General features: G+C 51.9%; 2 pseudogenes across 1 annotated transcript; both read right to left on the bottom strand.

The window, feature by feature from the left end:
* Positions 1-506: 506 nt before the first annotated feature.
* Positions 507-8,672, bottom strand: LOC144727864 (trace amine-associated receptor 365 pseudogene; annotated as a pseudogene). The gene is made up of 2 exons (XR_013587454.1): positions 8,475-8,672; positions 507-2,871 (listed from the first exon to the last, which is right to left on the bottom strand). The product of XR_013587454.1 is annotated as a trace amine-associated receptor 365 pseudogene (transcript).
* Positions 8,673-16,900: 8,228 nt separating this feature from the next.
* On the bottom strand, positions 16,901-17,968 carry LOC144727863 (trace amine-associated receptor 365 pseudogene; annotated as a pseudogene).
* Positions 17,969-18,460: the final 492 nt, after the last annotated feature.

Here is an 18,460-nt window from a genome sequence, read left to right as displayed (position 1 = left end):
CTGCGGAGACAAAGGCAGACGGGCGTGGTGTTGGGCACCCACGCCCTCGTGTGACGTGCCGGCAATCATAGGCGATACTCACAAACAGCACTCGCCCCAACAAAACTGTTACGGCTATGTGGGGGACGGATGTTTTTGTGTGATTTTACCGCTCGTGTCATCGCCTCATGCTCATCCTCCCACACTCGACCCCCTTTCCCATCTCTTCTCTAAGCTCTTAACCCCTGACCCGCGCTCATATAGGCCTCCTCGTCGTCCCCAATTCTCAATTGTCCCCCCCCCCAGCCGCCCCTCCTCACCCCCGCCCCCTCCCTACCCACCCCTTTCCTTCCCCCGGGATCGAGCCAATTAAAAATAATGGATCTCACTCCACCTGTGCTAAGTAGCTGTGCAGGTGGGGGATTGAGATAGAAGACAAACAACAACGACTACTGCTACACGCCAGGTTTACTTCATCGGTGCTGGAATTGCATTTGAGATGCTTATGTTCGAGGCAGCGGATGAAATCATTTAAATATATTTTATTTTCGGCGTCTGTTTAACATTGTGTCATTGTAACATCGTGCGACATGTGTGCGTGTTTGGACATTTGCATTCACTCGTGGTGGGGAAAGGCGGCAGCAGCAATGGATAGCCCCCCTCGCCCCCCATCGGAGGAGTATTTGGCCTACTCTTCCACCGTGGCCAGACGTTTTGGAAGACGTCGTTGTACCCACACCTTACCCCACACTTTATCCCACCACACTCCATCCTGATACACATATAAAAACACGTGAGTCTAAAATAATCGATTATTACATGCAAGGTGCAATTACCGTATACGTAAGCGCAATAAACTATTAGGTTAACAATCATTTTTATGCGCTACGAAGAAGGGCCATTGTACGAAACGTCGCCTATTACACGTGTTTATTGCAAGACCACAAACACACACACACAGAGCTATCGGCTACACACGGCCAGGAGAGGCGTCGCGCACTCTTCCGCACTAAGCTGGCAGCTCGGCATACATCATACGGCAAACGTTCGACCGACGTTCACGCGCGGCCGCGTCGCCCCACCACGGCGACGTGTATTTAGTGTGTTGTCCTTCTCCCCCCCCCCCTCCGATTAACACGGTTTGGCTAAGTAGGGTGCTAAAGAAGTTCAACGTACATAGAACATACATACACGAATCTCGAGCCCCTCCCCTCTCGCAACCCAGGTGACGTCGTCGCCCCTCAGTGACATCACCGCCTTTCAAAAAAGCCTCGTTCAGCGTGCCATCGCCTTGCCGTGGCTCCTCTCCGAGAGCCCCGAGTCTCTCCTGACCACTCCGGAGAAGACGCGGAGGCGAAAGATGTCGCGGAAGGCCGTGCGGAACGGGCGGTTGAACGAGGCGTAGAGCAGCGGGTTGATGGCCGAACTGCAGTAGCCGATCCACATAGCCACTCGGTAGGGAATGAAAAGGCCATCCACGGTGAAGGACATCATCGCCACCACGTAGTAGGGCAGCCACGACAGCATGAACGTGCCGATGATGGCACCCAGCGTCTTGGCGGCGCTGTGCTCTCGCTTCATGTTCTTCACGGCGCTCGAGTCGGCCGCCGACGAGGAGGCAGCCTCGGCCGCAACCTTGCGCGACTGCCTGCGCGCCACGCGGTAGATGACGGCATACATCAGCAAGACCACGTGGATGGCGGTGAAGTAGGGGCCCATGCCAATGGTGACAAGGATGCCGAAGCTCACGGAGAACACGCAGTCGTCGGGGCACGAGGCGCGCTCAATGTTGCCGCGCGACAGCGTCGGGCTGAAGCTCAGGAGAATGGGAGAGGAGAAGATCGCCGCGCCGAGCCAGCAGAGCACCAGCAGCGCCGCGATGGTGCGGACGGTGACGCGCGTCGCGTAGCGCAGCGGGTCGCAGATGGCCACGTAGCGGTCGTAGGCGATGCAGGTGATGTGCAAGATGGTGGCTGTGGTGAGGGTGTAGTCCAGGAAGTAGTGCGCGTTGCACAGCACGGACGCGTAGAACCAGCAGTCGTAGACGGTCTTCATCATGCTCAGGGGCATGATGAAGACGCCCACGAGCAGGTCGGACACGGCCAGGGAGAGGGCCAGGAAGTTGGCGTGCGTCTGCAGCTTTGTGAAGGAGGCGATGGCGGTGATGATGAGCAGGTTGCCGAGGATGGTGGCCGTGATGAAGATAGCGAAGACGATAAGAAGGACGAGGCGGACCTCGCGAACCTGGGTCGGGCCCGTGCAGTTGAAGTCGGCGAAGATCACGCACTCTTTATGGACTTGGGGGACGGAAGTGTTCTGCATGTTGCGTCGAGTGTGTTCCTAGTTAGGTGTAGCTGTTGGTCGGGTTCTTTGATTGACTCGGTAGTGAATCGGAGAATTAGTTGGTCGACTTACGAGTCCGCATAGCAGCGAGTCGACGTATTATTCCACTGATGAGTGAGAGGTTTTGTTCGTATTAAGAGTCCAATTATTCGTCGACCAATGGGTAAATTGCAATCTTAATTCATCGACTTGATGAGTCAAGTTATGAGTCGACGTTATAGTGCGTTGACGTATTAGTGAGTAGACTCGTAAATGCACTTTAGCGAGTCTACTCTTTAGTGCGTAAAATGAGTACTTAGGTCGACTTAGTATTCCATTTTTTTCGGGAGTCTACTTACCTCTCGGCGTATGGTCGAGTCCTCTCGTTGTTCTAGCTCCCTAGCGAGTGTCAGCGTAACAGCGAGTCCGCGTACTCGTTCATGCTATGAATTATTCTCCTGTGGGTCGACTCGTTGGCAAAGTGTGAATGTTCTGGCAGGTCTGCGGGTAAGATTCGTCGCCGGTCAGTGACGCCGTTCTCCCGCTCACGTCCGCGAACTCCTCCGTGTTCTGCAAAGCCACAGAGCAGAGGGAGAAAAAACAACAACCCCACAGAGTGAGTCTCACGTGACGATGCCTTCCTCGCCTTGCGCCGCAGCCGAGTGGCACTGCTGGTGGCGCTGGTGGCGCTGGTGGTGGTGGCCACACTCCACGTGGTTGCCTAGAATCCTGTGCCGTGGAGGCAGCAGCGAGGGTTGGTGGATCACGGCACACAAATGTCGTGAAACTCCCTTCCCGTGGGTGGGCGTCGAGGAGGTGCCATAACCCTGGCTATGCCACGAGAAGGCCGGTACAACACAGTGTGGACTAATCGCCACGTGGTTCCATCTGTACGGAGGATGGAGCGTTTCCCCCTCGCACAAAGGCGAGGGGGCTCCGGTTTCCTTCTCCGACGTGAATTATCAACACGACTAATCATCATTAATCGACTGAAAACATCTTACAAGTAAAAAGTAATGCAGCAGAGTCATTCATTCAATAATTATGTCATTGATTAATTAAACCTGGCTCTGCTCATTTATCCACACTTTGCTCCTGGGTTTGCAGCATTATTTAAATTAGATTTTTATGTTTAGTTTGTTGTCCGTCCCCCACACCTTCGAATATAATTTTTGGCTATGTACGGTGCGAAAGTAGTTCAACATACAAAGATCACCCGCATATCCTTAACAATCTGTTGGGGCAAGTGCTGTTAGCGACCACCGATGAAGGCCGGAACGGCACGCAAGGGGGTGGGTGGGCCAACACCACGCCCGGCCGCCTTTGTCTCTCCAGTGGCGATGCTTACACATCGCACCAGGTACTCATTTGAGGCTGAGCGGACCTAGGAGAGGCCCAGGACCGGCTCAGATTACCGTCACGTGTGTTATTGTCCATGAGCAGGATTCGAACCCAGGTCGACAGGTTTGCAGCGCAGCGCGATAACCGCTACACCACCGCTCCTCGTATTCAACATGCGTACATGCACGCACACACATCCTCTTGCCTTGAACAACATAAGCACCATATTCTTGGTTCTTTCGGTAAAGTCACGTAGAAGGGAAATAATAAAATACATCTTTTTTATATTGTTATTTCCCTTCTAAATTAGTTTTTAGTTATATTATTTCATTATTTCCTTTCTACGTGACTTTACCGAATGAACCAAGAATATGAATCCCTGCAGTCACGAAAGCTTTAAATCGAAACATAAGCACCCTTCATTGATCTCGTCTCTCAGTCTTATCCCTTGCTGCGCCTCTCAGTCTCTTGCCTCGCACCTCCGTCTGCAGAACTCTGGGCCCCTCATTATTCTCAAGCTTTCTGTCCGCACCGGGACTCATCCCCACCACAACCACCACCGATGCCACAGGATTGCGCTTCTCTCGTCTCGCCACCTATCGCTGCTACCTTCATCGTTTTACTCCGTCGCCAGATCGTCTCCTCTCTAAGTCTATCCGCTCCTATATTCTTTGGTTCTTTCGGTAAGTCACGTAGGTAGAAATACAACGAAATAAATCACGACGTCTTCGACGATGGCTTGTGTTGCTATCGATACGTCGTGATTTATTTTGTTTTATTTTTATCCATGTGACTGACCGAAATAACCTAGGAGTATGGATTCCTGCAATCACGAAAGCTTCAAATCAAGACTATCCACTCCTGATGCGCCTAAGGAGCATATTAACAATCTCAGAATCAACATTTTTTTCCCCTTTCCTTTTTCACAGATAGGGGTGGATCAGCAAGTTACATCAACACAAAATATATAATATAAAATACGCGACTAAGATGGAAAAACGTTCAATAATACATATATAGATAAAGCATGGAAATACAAATTTCGCTCGCATATATAATATATACTACATTATATATGCTATAGTATGAAGCATATATATTATAGTAAATGTATATGCGTGGCATCTGTTCATCCCTTCTCACTACCTTGAATTCAGACCAATACATCACGACTGGTCTAACTGCACTGCTGTCGACCTTGTTTGTAAATATCGCAGGCATCCGCTTATTGGGAAAATCGATGATTACTCTTACGATGTATGCCTCCAATCTTGAGCGTGAGAATAGTGTGACTTGCTATGTACGCGGATCATATGCACGTGTCCCCGACGGACTCATGGCATGACCGATCATTCCCGATGCGATGCACTTTCAAATCTAGATTGCAAACTCATTTCTTTAGAACTGCTTTTTGTGTTAAGGTTGATGTCCTTCCCCCCGCATCTCCGATCAGCACTGTTGGCTACGCACGGTGCAAACTAAAGATCAACATAATGCACCACGACAAGCAGATAATACACATGAGATACTAATAAGGAGACAGAGACAGTAGGAACGAGATAGGACAACTGACAAAAAACAGAACACAATACAAACAGCGAGATAGAACTTGACAACGAGATAAAGAGACAACGACAACAGCACGTGATCGAAAACAGGAAAATGTTCTCAATAAAATGAACAAAATGAAAACGGAATATTGGTGTCCCGTGCGATGTTTGAGTGAACACCCAGACCGACGCCTCCATCAACGGCAGTGATCCACCGCCGTATCGCCTGAACAGACTGTTGGGGCAAGTGCTGTTTAGCGAGCACCTATGAAGGCCGACACGGCACACGAGGGGGTGGGTGCCCAACATTACGCTCAGCCGCATTTGTCTCCCTAGTGGCGACGTTTACACATCGCACCAGGTACTCATTTGAGGCTGAGTCGACAGGCGGAGCCCTGGACCGGTTAAAATAATCGTCACTGGTGTTGGCTGTGAGCGGGAATCGAACTCGAGTCGCCGGGTTTGTAGCACAGCGCACTGACCGCTACGCTACCGCTCCCCACGCCTCCATCGCTGCCGCTCTCCCAGCCTCCATCACCACCGCAAGCAGCAGCAGCAGCAACAACGGAGGGGCGAGGCGCTCAGGAGAATCGTCGCAGCCTGTCAGAACCAGACGCGGATCTGGCCCCAAGAGCGACTCCCGTTGGCTAGCTTGAGCCAGGAGTTACATTCCACATTGCGATGGCGGGATCCAGTTTATCCATTGGACAATCACCGTTGAGTTCCGACACAATGCTTACCGGTTCGTTATTATCGACCATGGGTGGTGGTTAACAATAGGACTGCGGTGAGCTCCGGCTGGGTTTTTCTTGGGAACTTATTGCGAAGCGTGAGTCGATCAGGATAACGCGTGTGGCTGGGGTCACAGTCCTAAACGGGCCCTGGAACGCGCGACGACCCAGCAATGCCCGATTCACGAACACAAAGGAGTCATCATCATCATCACAACAGCAGTTAAATGATGCACCGCTCCGCTACTCCTGTTGCAATCGCCTGGATCATTAACCACCTTGATGTTTCAATTAGAGCTGTTTATCTCAACATCATCATCAGCCACACGCAGAAGAATATCGCGAAATAGGTTGCCTGTGGTGCACAACCACGATAACAACTCAATTCCCACCGCGTCAACACCAACAGCATCAGATCAGAATATGTTTTTATGCTGGAGGAATCCGATGAGCTATGAAGCTCTTTATCACAGATGTTCATTCGGAGCGGGAAAAAACGTTACACCAACAATACAAAATGCATGATAGTGGTGCAAAGTACAAGAAAGGTAAAACATCACAACACCGTATGTGTATTCATATTCTTTGGGTATTTCGGTAAAGTCACGTAGATAGAACAATAAAATAATAAAGATAAAAATAAATGAAAATAAAGTGAATAAAAAATAATTAAAATATCACGACGTTTCGATCGCAATACGTGACTTTTACCGAAAGACCCAAAGAATATGAATTCCTGCAGTCACGCAAGCTTTAAGTGAAAATGTAACCGTATGTGTAGCCTTAAAAGAAAACCATATGTAACAGGCGACGTTTCGGGCAACGACCCTTTATCATAGCACGTAAATAGAGGCCAGAGAAAGAGTGGTAGTACGGGTTGGAGACTGCCCGTGTTCATACCACGGAGCCCCGATGACGAGCGCCCGCCCTGCTCACGGCAGTAGCCGGACCCGTGATGAACATTCCACGAAATGCGCCGCGACCACGCCAGACGCCCTCAACATCTCGGGGCCACACAGCAGAGCACGTGGAGTTCGGCAGGTGTCACCTGTAGCCCTCGTATCGCGTAGTGAACTGTCGGCGGGTTGATAATAATGCCATATAATGAACATCAATACAGAAGTAAAATACAAAGATCCCCCGTATATCCCACACAAGCTGCTGGGGCAAGTGCTGTTAGCGAGCACCTAACGAAGGAAGGCACGTCGCACGAGCCGGTGGTGCGAGTAGCACTAAACCTGGCCGCCTTTGTCTCCCCGGTGTCGATGATTATACATCGCACCAGATACTCAATCGACCTAGGGGGGGGCATGACCGTTTTTTCATTAGGGCCAACGTCGGTGACGGATATCTGGACCGTTCCTGCGCCTCCTCTGGGTCAACTCGGCCTTAATTGAGTAACTGGTGCGACGTGTCAAGAGTGGCACAGGGGAGACAAAGGCGGCCGGGCGTGGTGTGCTGGCCACACAACCCCCGTCAGTATGAATAGGTTCTCGCTAACAGCACGTGTCCCAGAAGCCTGCCGAAGGTTATTTGTATTTGGATAAATAGATGCACACACGCATATGCACACACTTACCTACAGTACGTTCACACGCACACGGATACGTACATACACTGAAACGTACAAAGACAAACATCCCCCGTATAGCGTTCAACAGACTGTTGGGGCCAGTGATGTTCGCGAAGATTTAAGGCCGGCACGGCACACGATGGGGGTTGGTGGTCAGCGCCACGCCCGACCACCTTTGTATCCCCAATGTTTACACAGCGCACGGAGGTTAAAAGAAGTTCGTCACGATCCCTTTGATCAACGGGGGGGGGGGTGGGAGGGGGACTTTGACGACCAGCATCTGGGATGACGAGCGCGGTGCGGAGGTAACAATCACAACCGCACACGGATCAACAGACGTCAGAAACGATTCGCAGGTTTTTTTGCTCGTTGTACCGCGTGCTGTGCGCCATGATGCCCGACGTTTCGCTCCAAGTGTTCTTTTTAAGGATAATTCTGCAGAAAAGTTAATGCAAAGACAAATACAAAGACAAAGACCCCCCCGTGTAGCCTTAACAGATGGTTGGGGCAAGTGCTGTGAGCGAGCAACACCTATGAAGGCCGAAAAAGGCGCACGATGGTGTTGTGTGGCCATCACCACGCCCGGCCACCTTTGTCTTCCCAGTGGCGAGGTTTACACATTGCACCAGGTACTCATTTGAGGTTGATTCGACCTAGGTGAGGCGTAGGACCGGTTCAGATTACCGTCATGTGTGTTAGTGGCCATGAGCGGGGAATCGAACCTGAGTCGCCGGATCCGTAGCGCAGTGCGATAACCGCTGCGCCACCGCTCCACACAAAGTGAATGCACATTCATACACGCACAGAGAAGGAAATTAGCAGCGCGGTCAGCGTGAAACGTCGGACATCGTGCGGAACCACGCGCCCCCACAACGCGAGCGCGCATCGGAGAGCCGGAGGGCACGACTGCCTGACTCAGAGATCAGCTCATCATCACGCAGCGGACATCACGACGAGGAGCGGCTGTAAACAGCAGACCTTGCTTCCCGTGCACCAGCTGATGACCCTGGCAGAAGGAAGGAGGCGACGGCGAGGCGCGCATTGGCAGTGGCGGACGACCTCTTAACTTCGCATGGCGTTGACCTGGAGCCTTAATAATACAGCCACAGCAGCAGCAGCAGCAACAACAACGACAGCAGCAGCATCCACTGGAGAGCCAATGACAGCAGCCCCAGCCACAGGAATCCACCTGATCCGAGAAGGCCCTGCCTCGCTATTTATACTGCGCAGAGCGTTCTCCCGACTGCGAGGAGCTGCGATGGGAGGGGGGCGCGAGGGGTTTTGGGGGAAGAGTAATTAGGGGATGGTGGGGGCTGTGGGTGATGGGGTGGTTGGTGTGGGTGGGGGGTGTGGATTGGTGTGGGTGGGGGGTGTGGTTGGCTGCAGCTGACGGGGTGGGGCTGTGGATGGGGGGGCGGGTGACGGGTTGGGGATGTGGGCGGGGGTGTGGAAGGGATGCTGTGTGTGATGGGGTGGGGGCTGGGGTGATGGGGTGGTGTAAAAGGGATATTTCGCCGTCATCAGCAGATCAGACTTAACCAGAACCCTTACCCTAGGGGGAGGGGGTATCACGCGTGTTAAACAAAGGCCCGGGTGCGACAAAACAATACCTTTGTAATAAGTTCGAAACGGTGTTTTTATTTATTATATCTTGATTTGAAGCTTTTGTGACTGCAGGCATCCATACCCTCTGGTTCTTTCGGTAAAGTCACGTAACCGTGTGAGTTGGTGAGTGAGTGGGTGAGTGTGTGAGTAACCGTGTGAGTTGGTGAGTGGGTGGGTGAGTGTGTGCCGGTTGAACATGCAGCAGCGTGGCGATGGATGATACGACGCGGTCAGTGTCTATCGGTCCGACTCCTCAACACGGGTTGAGCAATCGATGAGTAAACGTTTACGGAAAAAATAACGCCGGTAACACAGCAGTAGCGATAGAAGAGTGATAGGGAAGTGACTGATAGTGAGTGTGTGACTGGGGAGAGTGGGCGAGTCCAGGATCATCAATAAAAACCTGAGAAGATGCAAACACTTGACGGCCCCCAGACCCGCTGGGCGAGTAGGGTACAGCAATTGGGTTCACGGACCGTTCGGTAGTGGCGGCCCTTTGAGTGGCGTCCCATCGAATGTGCAGTAAACGCGTGGCGGCGTTTCTCCGGTGTCTTATTCACACAAAGCGAGACGATGCTGATTGAAAATAACACTCTGAAACCCTGCAAAAAAGATATAAATATACTAGGTTGTGCGGGGGCGCCTGCGGCGGCCCCCAACAACCACAGCCTGCGGCGCCCCCCAACATCCACAGCCTGCGGCGTCCCCCAACAACCACAGCGTGCGGCGGCCCTCAACAGACTGGTCAAGTAAATCCTGACGATCCACTCGCACAGCGTGCGGTGGGCCTTCATCCAGCAGTGGATTTAAGCACCCCAAAAACTACAGTACTGATCTAATTAGAACCGTGTGCATTGTTTGTCAGATTTAATTTTTAAGGAACTCACCTTCAACTACTTTTTAACCTAATGACTTGAGAGACGATCGGATGTACGGCTGACAGTGAATTACGATTAAAAAACTAAAAACAACGCGAACAGCTTCGCTGTACTTGAGGACTTTTAATAAGTCGAATAAGCGCGGCTTTACGCGGCTTTCACTTAAAACTTTCACTCTACAAACCTCTTGTGACTATCCCGCGATGTCACTTTAATGTGAATTAATGAAAATGTATCTAAACTTTAGTTGTGAGAATTACATTAGCTTCTAAGAGCTATCACTTATTAATCAGTGAAAGAACTGTTAGGATTATTTGGAAGCTCTTAAGGGATCTTAGGTTTCAAGTTTCATTGATTAGGTATAGCCCTGTGAGCCATGCGGCCCATGAGTCGGGTGCAACCGCAACAAACAAAAGATGAACACAGAACATCTTAAAGCGACGGAGCGCACCCCGGGAGCGCGAGCCTCAGGCGGCCATCAGTGGAGAGCACCCGTCTCCCTCAGGGCAGCAGTGGACGGAGCACGGATCTGCCTAAGGGCAGCAGTGAACAGAGCACGGCTCTGCCTAAGGGCAGCAGTGGAGAGAGCGCGGCTCTCCCTCAGGGCAGCAGCGGACCAAGCACGGCTCTGCCTCAGTGCAGCAGTGGAGAGAGCGCGGCTCTCCCTCAGGGCAGCAGCGGACCAAGCACGGCTCTGCCTCAGTGCAGCAGTGGAGAGAGCGCGTCTGGCTCCCTCACGGCGGCAGTGGAGATAGCGCAGCTCTCCCTCAAGCCAGCAGTGGAGAGCACGGGGGTCCCTCAGGGCAGCAGTGGACAGAGCACGGCTCTCCCTCAGGGCAGCAGTGGAGAGAGCGAGTCTGGCTTTCTCACGGCAGCAGTGGAGATAGCGCGGTTCTCCCCCAGCTAGCAGTGGAGAAAGCGCGGCACTCCATCAGGGCAGCAGCGAACAGAGCACGGCTCTCACTCAGGACAGCAGCGGAGAGAGCGTGGCTCTCCCTTCAACCAATCCGGGGGCGTACATGTTTGGGAGGGGCGCACCTCTGGTTGGCTGCGTGCTCGTGGTCACGTGACACACTTCAAGCAATCCTTGCTGCGTTAATCGCAGAATCACAGAGTCACAGAATGACAGAGCTGGGTGTTTATATATTAGTATATAATGGTCGACGTTTTGGGCAATGGCACTTTGTGATTGACATTAAAAAGCATTGTTAGAAATATATTGGTTGTGCTTGTGTACCGCTGCCAAACCTGTTCAGTTCGATCTCCAGGCACGACAGGCAGTGTGTGGTGGGGTTAAGCGGAGGAATCCCCCACATCTTACAAGACGTCTGGTTCTTCAGTTTAACCTCTAGTGGCGTTCAGTACTGGCGACGGTGAGCTGTGTGGTGAATTTATAATTGGTGATGTTGGTGAGCTGAGTGGTGAGTTTACTTTTGGTGGTGTTGGTGAGCTGCATGGTGGGTTTACTTTTGGTGGTGCTGGTGAGCTGTGTGGTGGGTTTACTTTTGGTGGTGCTGGTGAGCTGCGTGGTGGGTTTACTTTTGGTGGTGCTGGTGAGCTGCATGGTGGGTTTACTTTTGGTGGTGCTGGTGAGCTGCGTGGTGGGTTTACTTTTGGTAGTGCTGGTGAGCTGTGTGGTGGGTTTACTTTTGGTAGTGCTGGTGAGCTGTGTGGTGGGTTTACTTTTGGTGGTGCTGGTGAGCTGCATGGTGGGTTTACTTTTGGTGGTGCTGGTGAGCTGTGTGGTGGGTTTACTTTTGGTGGTGCTGGTGAGCTGTGTGGTGGGTTTACTTTTGGTAGTGCTGGTGAGCTGTGTGGTGGGTTTACTTTTGGTAGTGCTGGTGAGCTGTGTGGTGGGTTTACTTTTGGTAGTGCTGGTGAGCTGTGTGGTGGGTTTACTTTTGGTGGTGCTGGTGAGCTGTGTGGTGGGTTTACTTTTGGTGGTGCTGGTGAGCTGTGTGGTGAGTTTGCTATTGGTGGTGTTGGTGAGCTGAGTGGTGAGTTTGCTATTGGTGGTGCTGGTGAGCTGAGTGGTGAGTTTGCTATTGGTGGTGTTGGTGAGCTGTGTGGTGAGTTTTCTATTGGTGGTGTTGGTGAGCTGTGTGGTGAGTTTTCTATTGGTGGTGTTGGTGAGCTGTGTGGTGAGTTTTCTATTGGTGGTGCTGGTGAGCTGAGTGGTGAGTTTGCTATTGGTGGTGTTGGTGAGCTGTGTGGTGAGTTTTCTATTGGTGGTGTTGGTGAGCTGTGTGGTGAGTTTTCTATTGGTGGTGTTGGTGAGCTGTGTGGTGAGTTTTCTATTGGTGGTGTTGGTGAGCTGTGTGGTGAGTTTTCTATTGGTGGTGTTGGTGAGCTGTGTGGTGAGTTTTCTATTGGTGGTGTTGGTGAGCTGTGTGGTGAGTTTTCTATTGGTGGTGTTGGTGAGCTGTGTGGTGAGTTTTCTATTGGTGGTGTTGGTGAGCTGTGTGGTGAGTTTTCTATTGGTGGTGTTGGTGAGCTGAGTGGTGAGTTTTCTATTGGTGGTGTTGGTGAGCTGTGTGGTGAGTTTGCTATTGGTGGTGCTGGTGAGCAGTGTGGTGAGTTTTCTATTGGTGGTGTTGGTGAGCTGCATGGTGAGTTTTCTATTGGTGGTGTTGGTGAGCTGCGTGGTGAGTTTACTGTTGGTGGTGTTGGTGAGCTGCGTGGTGAGTTTACTGTTGGTGGTGTTGGTGAGCTGCGTGGTGAGTTTACTGTTGGTGGTGTTGGTGAGCTGCGTGGTGAGTTTACTGTTGGTGGTGTTGGTGAGCTGCGTGGTGAGTTTACTGTTGGTGGTGTTGTTGAGCTGCGTGGTGAGTTTACTGTTGGTGGTGTTGGTGAGCTGCGTGGTGAGTTTACTGTTGGTGGTGCTGGTGAGCTGCGTGGTGAGTTTGCTATTGGTGGTGTTGGTGAGCTGCGTGGTGAGTTTACTGTTGGTGGTGTTGGTGAGCTGCGTGGTGAGTTTACTGTTGGTGGTGTTGGTGAGCTGCGTGGTGAGTTTACTGTTGGTGGTGCTGGTGAGCTGAGTGGTGAGTTTGCTATTGGTGGTGTTGGTGAGCTGAGTGGTGAGTTTGCTATTGGTGGTGCCAGTGAGCTGAGTGGTGAGTTTGCTATTGGTGGTGCCAGTGAGCTGAGTGGTGAGTTTGCTATTGGTGGTGTTGGTGAGCTGAGTGGTGAGTTTGCTATTGGTGGTGTTGGTGAGCTGAGTGGTGAGTTTGCTATTGGTGGTGTTGGTGAGCTGAGTGGTGAGTTTGCTATTGGTGGTGTTGGTGAGCTGAGTGGTGAGTTTGCTATTGGTGGTGTTGGTGAGCTGAGTGGTGAGTTTGCTATTGGTGGTGTTGGTGAGCTGAGTGGTGAGTTTGCTATTGGTGGTGTTGGTGAGCTGAGTGGTGAGTTTGCTATTGGTGGTGTTGGTGAGCTGAGTGGTGAGTTTGCTATTGGTGGTGTTGGTGAGCTGTGTGGTGAGTTTGCTATTGGTGGTGTTGGTGAGCTGTGTGGTGAGTTTGCTATTGGTGGTGCTGGTGAGCTGTGTGGTGAGTTTGCTATTGGTGGTGATGGTGAGCTGTGTGGTGAGTTTGCTATTGGTGGTGTTGGTGAGCTGTGTGGTGAGTTTGCTATTGGTGGTGCTGGTGAGCTGTGTGGTGAGTTTGCTATTGGTGGTGCTGGTGAGCTGTGTGGTGAGTTTGCTATTGGTGGTGTTGGTGAGCTGTGTGGTGAGTTTGCTATTGGTGGTGTTGGTGAGCTGTGTGGTGAGTTTGCTATTGGTGGTGATGGTGAGCTGTGTGGTGAGTTTGCTATTGGTGGTGTTGGTGAGCTGTGTGGTGAGTTTGCTATTGGTGGTGCTGGTGAGCTGAGTGGTGAGTTTGCTATTGGTGGTGTTGGTGAGCTGAGTGGTGAGTTTGCTATTGGTGGTGTTGGTGAGCTGTGTGGTGAGTTTGCTATTGGTGGTGCTGGTGAGCTGAGTGGTGAGTTTACTTTTGGTGGTGCTGGTGAGCTGCGTGGTGAGTTTGCTATTGGTGGTGCTGGTGAGCTGCGTGGTGAGTTTGCTATTGGTGGTGATGGTGAGCTGTGTGGTGAGTTTGCTATTGGTGGTGCTGGTGAGCTGCGTGGTGAGTTTGCTATTGGTGGTGCTGGTGAGCTGCGTGGTGAGTTTGCTATTGGTGGTGCTGGTGAGCTGTGTGGTGAGTTTGCTATTGGTGGTGTTGGTGAGCTGCGTGGTGAGTTTACTATTGGTGGTGTTGGTGAGCTGCGTGGTGAGTTTACTATTGAGTTTACCAAAATGTCGTTTTGTGAGTTGTGGGGAGTTTAGTTCCGGTACTCGTGAGTTGTGTGGTGATTTTAAGACTGGTGCTAGTGAGCTGTGTGGTGAGTTTAGTACTAGTGAGCTGTGTGGTGAGTGTAGTATTGCTGTTGGTGGTTCTATAGTGACATCGCTGGATGTCAACATGCTGGGTGCATTGCCGGCCCTAGAGGGACACGGTGTGTGGTGTAACGACATCGCGTATACCACGGTGTTGTGGGTGTAGTACCAGCCCTAGAGGTGGCCGGTGATTGCTGAATGATAGCGCGAGATGGCACCATACTTTGCGTGCAGTGCCGACCCTACAGGACAGGGTGTGTGGGTGCCAGCCGAAGGATTAGGTTATTCGAGGCCTTGGCACTCTGGTTGACCCTGGAGAACACGTGACTAGTTAAGTCTACAAAGGGGCCCCAAGAGGGGGCTAGGGGTGGTCACGTGATTGGGACCCAGATCCTTCCCAACGATTTTGGAAGGTGGACGTGGCCAATTGTGGAGCCGGCCACGCCACAGAGAATATAAGCCGGGTCCCGAGAGGGACCGGGGTTGTTGTTGATCCTGGAAGAAACCCTTCATCTATGTCAGGTATGTCAAAAGTCCGGCCCGCGGGCCAATCACGGCCCGCGGGCAGATTCCATACAGCCCGCAGCTGTGGTCTTATAATGTGTTATTTATGGCTCGCTTGCTCTGTCAGAATAAATCATAAAACTTTAAACATGTTATTCCTCTTTCCGCCACACGGTGGCAGCACCATTCTAATGCTCTCTAATTTTGCATCCGTGCCGCGAACCCTTCTCGAATCATTTCTGCTATGGCGACTGCAAAAAAAATGAGAAAAGTTGACAGTGAGGGTCGCCGCTTTCAGGAGCGGTGGGAATTACAATTATTCTTCACTGGAAATCGAGGAAATTGTGTTTGTCTAATTTGTAAAGAGACGGATGCCTTGTTTAAGGATTTCAACGTAAAGAGACACTACGAGACTAAACATGCTACAACATACGACAAGCTAACGGGGAGTGACCGCTCTGAAAAAGTAAAGCAACTTCAAGCTGCTCTGGCATCGCAACAGCGATTCTTCACGCCAGCCTGTGAGTCAAAGGAAAACATCACCAAAGCCAGCTACGAAGTGGCCATGTTAATAGCTAAACATGGCAAACCTTTTACTGAAGGGGCGTTTATCAAATACTGTGTCATTAAAATGGTGGAGAACATTTGCCCCGAGAAAAAGCAAGACTTTATGAATGTTTGCCTGGCACGCAACACTGTGGCACGGAGAGTTGAGGACATATCGTCAGATATTCCGAGACAACTGAGGGACAGGGGAGTGGCTGTAAGTGAGCACCTATTAAAGTCGGCATGGCATACGAGGTGGCGAGTGGCCAGCACCACGCCCGTCTCCTTTGCCTCCCACGTGGCGATGTTAACACACCGCATGAGCTTCCCATGTGAGGCTGAGCCGACCTAGGGGAGGCCCAGGACTGGTGTTGGCTGTAAGCGGTGATCAGACTCGGGCCACCGGATTCGTAGTGCAGTATGCTAACCGCTACAATAGCGGAACATGCATATACACACGCGCGTACCTGCATACACATGCATATACATTTTCACTTTATTGATTACCGTCAGACAATCAATTCTGATAAACATTGCTTTTGCGAGAGGGACGTGATACGCTGACCTACAGAGAGGTGTGCGTGTGTGTGTGGCGGACTCGTGTGTAGTTGTCACCACATAATTGACTATTATTGTCCCGTTAAGAACATATTTACCAAGAACATGGAGCCACGTTAGGTTGGCATTGACACGTGACACATCGGAAATATGTATCGGTGCTCTTAACGGCACAAACGGCCGCGCATTCAGTTATTTTAAGCTGATGCTCTGGATAAGGCTGAGAGATGTTGTACATGCAGTGCTGCTGCGCACCGCTGTGTGTTGTTAAATCGCGCTAAACTATCACGAGAGGCGTCTGAGCAGAGTGAGGCGTCGTGTGTGATGGACAGCACGTCAAGAGAGAGACAACGAGGTTAGACGCATAGAGAGACACACACAGAGCAAACATCAGCACGTCATCGCTTCTCTATACCTCAATCACCTCAAGCCTCCCGTAAACCACGTGACTCCGGTGTGGCCACGCCCCCTGTGAAAACAGACGCTACTCCTCCTCCGTGCAACTCACTGTTGCTCGCTCCTTCCTTCTAACTTCCGTCTCCTCTCATCATCATCATCATCACCCTCCCATCATCCCCGACATCTTGGCCCGGTAATTCCTTCTCCGCCCTCCTCAGAATAATAATCAGAAAATGTATTTATACTGGAGGAATCCGATGAGCTATGAAGCTTATTTTCACAGATGTCCTCCTCCCCTTTCTACCTCGCGCTCCTTCTCCATTCCTCCATGCTAACTTTGTCCTCCTCAAGGAGTTCAGTCCGGGCATATTGCTCCCCCCCCTCGCCCAGTCCACCCCCTTCCTATTTGCAGCCTTTTCTCGGTACAGACTCCACTGCCCCTTCCCATGTTCGTGCCACGTGCTTATAACACATTTGCGTGCACACTAAACAAATGAGGAACTTTCACACTGGGCGCCGGTGACCGTGAATCTCCCGGCCGCCTAGTGATTGGACAGCTCCAGGTGCCTGGCCTCTGCAGAGAAGAAGTCCAGGCGCAAGATCCGACCGAACGCCGTTCGGAACGGCCGATTGATGGACGCGTAGAGGATCGGGTTGACGGTGGAGCTGATGTAGCCGATCCAGGACACGACCTCATAGGCGGTCGACGTGTTCTTGTAGAAGGGAAACACGATCACCAGGATGTAGTAGGGTAGCCACGACAGCATGAAGCACCCGATGATGCTGCCCAGGGTCTTGGCAGCGTTATGCTCTCGTTTCATCGTTGATTTCCACCGCTTCGCTGCTTCATCGCCATCATGGCCACCACCAGAACTACCACCGTTGGCCACCTCGACCCTCTGCGCATGTATGGGCACGCCAACTGTGACCCTCCGTGCTTGCCTCCTGGCCACGCGGTATATCTTGGCGTAGATCAGCAGGATGATGAACATTGAGAGGAAATATGGGCACATGCCGTAAGCGAAGTGCAGTCCCAGGTCTACGGTGAACATGCAGCTGTCCGGACAGCCCCCTCGCTCGATCGTCCCCCGAGACAGCGTGGGGCTCAGGCTGAGCAGCGTCGGGGTGGTGAATATCGCCGCGCCGAGCCAGCAGAGCGCCAGCATCACGGCCACGGTGCGGTCCGTGACCCGCGTCGGGTAGCGGAGCGGGTCGCAGATGGCCACATAGCGGTCGTAGGCGATGCAGCCCAGGTGGATGATGGAGGAGGTGGTGAGCGTGTAGTCGAGGAAGTAGTGCAGGTGGCAGAAGAAGGAGGCATAGAACCAGCACTGGTAGATGGCGTGCATCATGCTGAAGGGCATGATGAGCAAGCCGATGAGGAGGTCGGACACAGCGAGCGACAGCGCCAGGGTGTTCGCGTGCGTCTGCAGCTGCCTGAAGCAGGCGATGGCTACGATGATGAGGAGGTTGCCAAGGATGGTGGCTATGATGAAGAAGATGATGATGGCCAGCGTGAGGATGCGGTCCTCCTCCGACAGACTGGGCCCGGTACAGTTGTAGTACTCGTAGTGCAGGGAGCATGGTGAGACCGTTGTGGAGTTGTCCATCGTCCAGCGAGCTGTAGTGGGAACACGGCGTTGGGCTGTGTGAGACTGTACGGTACGTATGGCAGTAGAACAATACATGTGCTGGTGTGGTATGCGTTACATGTAAGTTGTGTTGATACGTGCTCGTGTTGTTTGTCGCAATGCATGTGATATTAGAAGATCTGGACACACAATACGCAATTAGGCAATCAGAGAATCTCGCTCTTATGTTTGTGTGTCACTCGCGCTACGAATTCCAAACGACGGAGCATAGAACCTCGCCCTGCCTGAACTCTAAAAGTGCTGTGGTGGGTGGTTGGGTGACTGGGTGAATGGATAGGTGAGTGAGTGGGAGAGTGGATGGGTAGGTGGGTGACAAAATGGGGAAATTGGTGGGTGAAATTTGTGAGTGCATGGATGGGTGAATGGGAGAATGAGTGAGTGGGTTATGGAATGGGTAAATAGGCGGATAGAATGAGTGGGTGGGTATGCAACACGTGTGTGCATGTGTAT

Source organism: Lampetra planeri, chromosome 27 (genome assembly GCF_965212315.1).
Source record: "Lampetra planeri chromosome 27, kcLamPlan1.2.h2, whole genome shotgun sequence".
NCBI classification, from domain to species: domain Eukaryota; kingdom Metazoa; phylum Chordata; class Hyperoartia; order Petromyzontiformes; family Petromyzontidae; genus Lampetra; species Lampetra planeri.
Note: the sequence above shows the minus strand (reverse complement) of the source record. Positions and strands in the feature narration are given on the sequence as shown.